Below are 8,046 nucleotides of genomic sequence, written 5' to 3' on the forward strand. Positions count from 1 at the left end.
TAATCCCAGCTCTGCCACATGTCTGCCTTGTGACCTTAGGTAAGTCACTTCACTTCTCTGGGGCTCAGTTACCTCAACTGTAAAATGGGGATTAAGAGTGAGTCCAACCTGTACCTACTCTAGTGCTTAGAACAATGCTAAGCACATAGTAAGCATTTAACAAGTACCATGATTATTATTACCCCAGTGCTTAATACAGAACTTGGAACCTAGTAAGCACTTAACAAATACCTCAATTCTTACAATCATTATGCATAACTATTTGAATGTTGTCTTTCATCCTGGTCTAGATGTACAACTTTTCTAGAATTATTACTCCTCCTATACCCTCTATCTGTAAATTGTGGTTATCTGTCTCCCCCACTGTATTGTAACCTTTTAAGAACAGGGAACATGCATCTTGCTTCTGCTGCAATTTTCCAAGCATTTAGTGAGAAGCTCTGTACTAAGTACACACTCATAGCATAACATGATCTGGGTTTATTCCTAAAGAACTAGTCTCTCTGGGGTGCTGCTAAATAAAGGTTTTACCCTGGAGCAACTTGGATCCATGGTAAGGATGGCAGGCTTCTCTATAAGTGAGAGGTGCAGGGGGAAAAAAGGGATGTCTTCAGACGTTTTGGAAAAGACATTCCATCAACTACACTTACTCATTCAGAAATACTTACTGAGCTGAGCCCTAGTGTCGGCCCAGTGGCATGATAATAACAACTGTGGTATTTGTTAAGCACTTACTATGTGCCAAGCACTGTACTAAGCTCTGGGGTAGATACAAGCAAAACAGGTTGGCCACAATCCCTGTCCCATTTAGGCCTCACAGTCTCATTTTACAGATGATAGAACTGAGGCCCAGAGAAGTAAAGTGACTTGCCCGAGGACACACAGCAGACGTGGCAGAGCTGGGACTAGAACCCACAACCTTCTGACCACCGGGGGCCGTACTCTATCCACTGCGCCATCTAGGAAGCTGAAGACCCATGTTCTAGATTTGGTTCTGCCTGCATTTAGCTAATGTGGGCCAAGACAGCACAATAGTCTTGTACTCTCCCAAGCACTTAATACAGTCAGCACTCAATAAATAGTATTGATTGATAGATATGCTTCACAGAGTGCTGGAATGATGGATTAGTCTCAGGACTGAAGCCCTGCATGTGGCATGGATTAGAGTGCTCGGTGTTTGTGCATTGTTACTACTAATAATAATGATGGTATTTGTTAAGCACTTACTATACACCAAGCACTGTTCTAAACGCTGGGGAGGATACAAGGTAATCAGATTGTCCCATGTGGTGCTCACAGTCTTAATCCCCATTTTACAGATGAGGTAACTGAGGCACAGAGAAGTTAAAGCATTTTTAGTCTCTACTCATCCTGATCTCAGTGAGAGATGGAGGGCAGTGAATGTCCAGGTAGGCACATATTGGGCAGAGAATGTGTTGTTATATTGTGTTCTCCCTAGCACTTAGTAGAGTGCTCTGCATACAGTAAGTTCTCAATGAATACAACTGACTAATGTTGGGACATGTATCAGAAATCTGTGCTTACCCTTCCCAGCCACAGGCAGAACTGAGATTAATAATGTTAATGGTATTTCAGCTCTTACTTTGTACCAAGTGCTGGGGTAGATACAAGATAATAAGATCAGACACATTAGGTTCATATTCTAAATAGGAGGGAGAGCAGGAATCAGCAGTTCTGATTCCCAAAGAAGTGGTCCTACTCCAGTCTACCAACAGGGCTAGTTTAGTTAGTCATGAAAGAGCAGTGAAAGCAAAAAGAATCAAATGGCTCTAACTGGTGGATGAATATGAGTGTAATGTGACTTTTGTTTTCCCCCTATGGGTGTCTTTTTTTTCCCCCCCTTTTCTTTCCTGTCTTGTCTTATGGTGTTGAGTCATCTCCTACCCATAGCGACACCATGGACACATCTCTCCCAGAATGCCCCACCTCCACCTGCAAATGTTCTGGTAGTGCATCCATAGAGGTTTTTTGGTAAAAATATGGAAGTGGTTTACCATTGCTTCCTTCCATGCAGTAAACTTGAGTCTCTGCCCTCTACTCTCCCATGCTGCTGCTGCCCAGCACAGGGAACTCTTGACTTGTAGCAAGTTGCCTTCCACTCACTAGCCACTGGCCAAGCTAGGAATGGAATGGATAGGCCTCTGCTTGACTCTCCCTCTGGTAGTTGAGACTGGTGTAGTACTGGAAAGTCCCCAGGTGCAACCCTGAGAGGGTTCTTTCTCCTGAGGTTGTTGCAATTTTCTGACCTAGTGAATAGATCTCATGTCTTGTAGCCTACATGAGATATGAATGCTCTGGTAGTTAGGGTTTGAAATTAAGCATGCAGTTTAAGAAACGGTTTCATATAATCTGTGCAGCAGCTAGATGGCACCACCAGCTATAATATTTGCTTTTTAAAAATTCAGCTTTAATCTTTTCCTGGTTATCTCTTGCCACAGTTACCTTAGGTGATAGTTTGGTAGGTAAAAGTGAAGGATATTTTATGTTGCAGTGTTGAGACACTCAGTGCACTGAGTGTCACTCAGACACTGCAAACGAGCACACCACTGCAAAACTAGCATTTTGGTCCTTATAATTTTTATTATTCAAAATGAGCATATGGTCGCTGTTACATTCTCATTTTATTAATGGTATTTAAGTGCTTACTACCTGCCAGATACTGTTCAAACCACTGAGGTAGATACAAGCTAATCAGATTGGACATAGTCCACATCTCAAATGGGGCTAACAGTCTTAATCTCCTTTTTACAGATGAGGGAATTGAGGCCCAGAGAAGTTAATTGACATCTCCAAGGTCGCAGAGCAGACAATAATAATAATGGTATTTGTTAAACATTTACTGTGTGCCACCCACTGTTCTAAGTGCTGGGGTAGATACAAGGTAATCAGGTTGTCCCACGTGGGGCTCACAGTCTTAATCCCCAATTTACAGATGAGGTAACTGAGTCACAAAGAAGATAAGTAGTTTACCCAAGGTCACACAGCAGACAAGTGGCAGAGCTGGGATTAGAACCCAAGCCCATGCTCTTTCCACTAAGCTATGTTGCTTTTCTGCTTCTCACTGCAGGCTGTATATGAATGTCAAAGGAGTAGAAATGTATGTACATAGAGTTGTGTGCTTTGCTTTTTCCCAACATGCTTTAAATCCCTAAGATTGCATGTGTCGGAAAGACCCTTGTAATTACACAAATAATTGGAGGTTGCCTGGTATTGCCTCAGCAAATGGTACTTGTTTATTTGCTTAATTGAATCATTGCTTGGAATTTCATTTTGATGAAATTTTTATTTCTTGCTGACAGAGCGTTCTAGACGTCCAGGGGAAGGTACAGAGGGCAGTGATGAAGCAAGTGTGTGAGTCAATTAGATTAGGTCCAACATGTATTTCTTTCTTTCCCTTTTCAAGGCAGAATGCCTGGAGAAATGGCTTCTACTGCAAAAGGTCTCTTTGCAAGAGCCTAACATGGCTCCTAGTGGGTAGAGAGCATGACTTGGAGAAAGCCAGGATCCTAATCTGAGCTCTTCCCCTGACTTGCTGTGAGATCTTAGACTTTTTAAAAAATTTTTTCTGTATCTCCATCTGTACAATGGAGATCCTAATCCTGGGCCTCCTATTCCCCAGAGGAATAACAGGGACGTCAGAAATAATGATTTAAGTTGGAAGATGATACATAAGCAGCAACATGGCCTAGTGGAAAGAGCACAGGACTTGGAGTCAGAGGACCTGGGTTCTAATCCTGATTTTGCCACTTTTCTGCTTGGTGACATTGGGCAAATCACTTAACTTCTCTGTGCCTCAATTACCTCACTTGTAAAATAGGAATTAAGACTGTGAGCTGTATGTGGGACAGTGATGGTATCCAACCTGATTAACTTTTAGCAAATTGGTTTTAGCCAATATTAGATGACTATGCCAGGTCTGTCACTTTTTTTTTAAAATGGAAATTTAAGTACCTTTTATGTGCCAGGCACTGTACTATGCATTGGGGTAGATACAAGTTAATCAATTTGGATAAAGTCCCTGTCTCACATGGTGCTCATGGTCTTAATTCCCATTTTTCAAATGAGGTAACTGAGACTTAGAGAAGTGAAATGACTTGTCCAAGGTCACACAGCAGTCAAGTGGCAGAACCAGGATTAGAACCCAGGTTCTTCAGACTCCCAGTCTCATGCTCTCTCCATTGGGCCATGCTGCTTCTAGGTCTCTTCCTACCAGGCAGCATTCTATTCAGCTCTTGAATTCCAACCTCCAACCTTAGTCTACCAATGCACTGATTTTCTTGCTCCATATCTGGAGATCTGTGGAGCTAGGAATCTGGGCAAATTGCTCAACGAGTCTTGTTGTTGAGTGAAACGGGGGCCAGTGGGGCAGAGATGAAAAAGACAGAGAAGGGAACATGCTGAGAAACCAGGAGAGCTCTGTCATTGGATCGTGTCTGGATGAGAGTTTGAGGGCGGCTGGGTGAGTCCCCAGTCCCAGAGCTGTGTGTCCTGGAACAAATTGAGGGTCAGGTCTTAGCCAAAGCAAAGAGCGTGAAGCAGCTGTCTGGGAGAGGCCAATAATTGAAGCAGCTAGGGGGAACTGGGCATTCTGACTGGGCCAGAGGAGAGGGGCCATGCGGTTCCCCAAGAATGAAGTCTCTTGGGCAGGCTGCGACTGAAGTCAGCAGGGCTACAGTTCAACCTGGATACCCAATCGGCTTGGAATGAAGCTTTTTCCCTAAACCAGAGCCCCACTGAGTTTAATGACATTCAAAAATGAAATGAAACCATGTCTGCAAAATACCTATTATGCAAATATCTTGGCTGTTAAAATGGTATTGTAGCGCTGAAAAAGTGAAGACAGCGAACTTTACAAAATAAATGGCTCCTCCTTCAGAATCCCCACTATGGTCTCTAGAGACAATTCAATAATACCAGCATTAGCTTGGCTTGTGCTGGTGCTGAAAGTGGGGAAGGAGAGTTTATTCTAAAACACCTTGTCATTGTGGTCGAAACTTTTTGTTCCATAAGCCTAATGAATTTTTCATGTGAGCAAGGTTTAGATCAGACACTGGCTTCTGGAAAATGAAATGTGACTTGATTGGGTGTGGTTCCGTAATTTGGAGGCTCTGGCGATTTTTGCTTTGTCACTGTCAGCAAGAGACAGTCCACACGATGACTCTGTTGGCAAAATATTAAAATGCCCAGGTCATGATCGGTTCAACTTTGAAAACCCAACTTTCTTCCCTTCCAGAGGGTAAGCCTCTTGTGGACAGGGATCTTGTCTTCCTACTCTCTTGTATTGTACTCTGGCTTAGTACGTTGCTCTGCATACAGTAAGCACTCTCTCCCATTGATTTTTAATCATATCTCCCTGGATTTGTGTCACATTACAGTTTGTCCTAATCTGATTATCTCACATCTACCTCAGCACTTAGTGCAGGGCTTGACACATAGTAAATGCTAAATGAATAATTATTGTAATTGTTATTATTCCACTGGAGAGTAGTATTTCCAGTTCGGCTTTTCTACTGAGGACATCCACATTCAGCTTTGATGTGACTCTGCTAGTAATTAAATATCATGGGTTCTACTGATCAAAGGTACGTGGCAACTAATCCATCAGATCGATGGGATCACTTTAGGAGAAGCCTCTCTGCACCAAATTCAAAGTTCCGAGGTCTCACTTGAAAGGCTTGGGGAACAATGATAGTAGGAAAGCCAGTCTTATGGGAGGTAACCCAGAGCAGATGGAGAGTTGAGGGTGATAGTATCTTAGTTGCAAAGAAAAGACTAAAATAACTATTGACAGATGAGTCCTGTCTCCTTTGGAGTACACGGCTATAATTATCCTCCGTGAGACCCAACAGAAGGACTGTGGGAAATGGGGAAGAGTTGAAGGTTGGAAGGAACAAAACAAATTAATTGTATTCAGTACCTACTATGTGCAGAGCCCTCACTGTATGAGTGCTTTTGCAGTGCTAGTGTGTGCGGGGTACTGTACTAAGCATTTAAAAGAGTACAGTACAACAGAGTTGATAGACCTGTTCTCTGTCCACATTGAGTTTACAGGTTGAAAGTAAAAGATATAATCTCCAACTTAAGGAATTTTGTGTCCTCTTTGACAAAAGGGAAAGACCGCCACCTCCATTTGCATAAACAGAAGAATTTTAGAGTAAAAGGACTGGCAATTCAAGATTTCCTCACTGATTTTACCCTAAATTAATCATTTTTGATTGAGTGCCATCACGATTGCTCTCTCTGGTAAGGAAATTCCTCCTAGGAGTTTTAGCTTGTTTGTCCCTGACTTGACTTCTCTTTCAAAGCCAGTGATGCTTTATGCTGGGCTCCCTTTCCATCAAATCAATCGGTGGAATTTGAACTCCTATGGTGGCAGAGCACTGTACTGCACATCTGGGAGAGTGAAGTAAAAGTAAGGGAGGGGTGGGGGGAAGATACCTGACCTCATAGAGTTTTCAGATGTAGATCAATGGATCAGGGTCCAGGGGCCACTGTTCAGTCAGTTCTAGCAAGGATGGCAACCTCAGTCACTGAAAAATACAAATGGAAAATGACTACAGCCTTTTTGCAACATGATTAAACTAACAATGGTTCTCATTCCGTAATTGATGAGAGACACAATCTGTTGAAGCCCTGCCACTCCAATTCTTCTAATCCATCAAATGTTTATAGAGTAAAGGGAGGGATGGAGAAAACATCAAATGGCTAAAGAACGGAATAAAACCAACCCTAGGCTGTTAACCGAACATCAAAAGCTGTAACAGAAACCCGACCCTGATGCGACTGTTCTACGAGACTGGAGAGAATCCATCCTGCTACTGTTTTACAAGGAAGGCAATAAAGCCAAATGGGGAAACCACAGCAGTGCATTCTCTCTCTGGGATCACTGGGAAACTATGTGCCGTAAAGGTTACCAAAATGCTTCCAGACCATCAGGAGAAAAACATCTGGGTTGGGATCAGTAGACAGTAAACTTGTCTCTAGCTTGTAAGCCTGTCTATAGACCATAGGCTTGTCTCTTGACTAAGCTCAATGTGGGCGCGGAACATGTCCATTTATTGCTATATTGTACTCTCTCAAGCATTTAGTACAGTGTTCTGCAGACAGTGAGCGCTCCATAAATATGATTGAATGAATGAATGGTTCACTGTAGAGCAAGAGGCAAATAGGGAAGCCAAGTGTTTCCTGGGGGCAAACTCCTTATGGGTAAATGTCGGCCATTTTAGGGCTAGATGTTGACATCTGTTTTCAAAGATAAGTGACATAGAAAGACCCTTCCTACTATGAGGAAATCTGGGAAGACTTTACTTTTATTCTTCCTTTTCTGATGGCCCAGGTCAGATCTAGCCATATTTCATTGGATGGGGCGGTATAATGATCAGAAATTCTCCAATTCTCTTTTGCTCACCATCAATCCTTGATATGCACTTTGCTTAAGAGCACAGAAATCAATGGTTGAAGTTGATCTTCACAGAGGTGGGTGTTCTTAAAGAAGAAGAAGTGTTATTGAGAAGCATCATGGCTTAGTGGAAAGAACATGGGCTTGGGAGTCAGTTGTGGGTTCTAATCCCGACTCTGCCACTTGGCAGCTGTGTGACTTTGGCAAGTCACTTAACTTCTCGGTGTCTCAGTTACCTCATCTGTAAAATAGGGATTAAGACTGTGAGCCACATGTGGGACAACCTGATTACCTTGTATCTATCAGCACTTAGAACAGTGCTTGGGACATAGTAAGCGCTTAACAAATACCATCATTATTATTATGAAAGGTTTAATGGGTAATCTTGGCATCCTTCAGATGATATTTAGAATAACCCCACTAGTTGGGTTGATAGTCCATGAAAAGTTGTAACAAGTGCAAATATTCACCTTAGTTCAAATATTAATAGCTAACACAGATAATAAAAATGTCCCAGAAATCTTGCCTAGAAGATTGGATTGTGATAAAACAGAGGATTATGAGGAGAAGCAGAATGGTTTTGGGGAGAGCACAGGCCTGAGAGTCAGAGGGCCTGGGTTCTAATT

At 42.5% G+C, this 8,046-nt stretch overlaps 1 non-coding gene across 1 annotated transcript; it reads right to left on the minus strand.

The window, feature by feature from the left end:
• Window positions 1-2,097: 2,097 nt before the first annotated feature.
• LOC114810408 lies at window positions 2,098-2,235 on the minus strand. Its single transcript, XR_003758108.1, has one exon. It is a non-coding gene; the product is annotated as a small nucleolar RNA SNORA7 (small nucleolar RNA).
• Between the last annotated feature and the right edge of the window lie 5,811 nt (window positions 2,236-8,046).

The sequence above is a fragment of the Ornithorhynchus anatinus genome, chromosome 3 (genome assembly GCF_004115215.2).
Source record: "Ornithorhynchus anatinus isolate Pmale09 chromosome 3, mOrnAna1.pri.v4, whole genome shotgun sequence".
NCBI lineage: Eukaryota > Metazoa > Chordata > Mammalia > Monotremata > Ornithorhynchidae > Ornithorhynchus > Ornithorhynchus anatinus.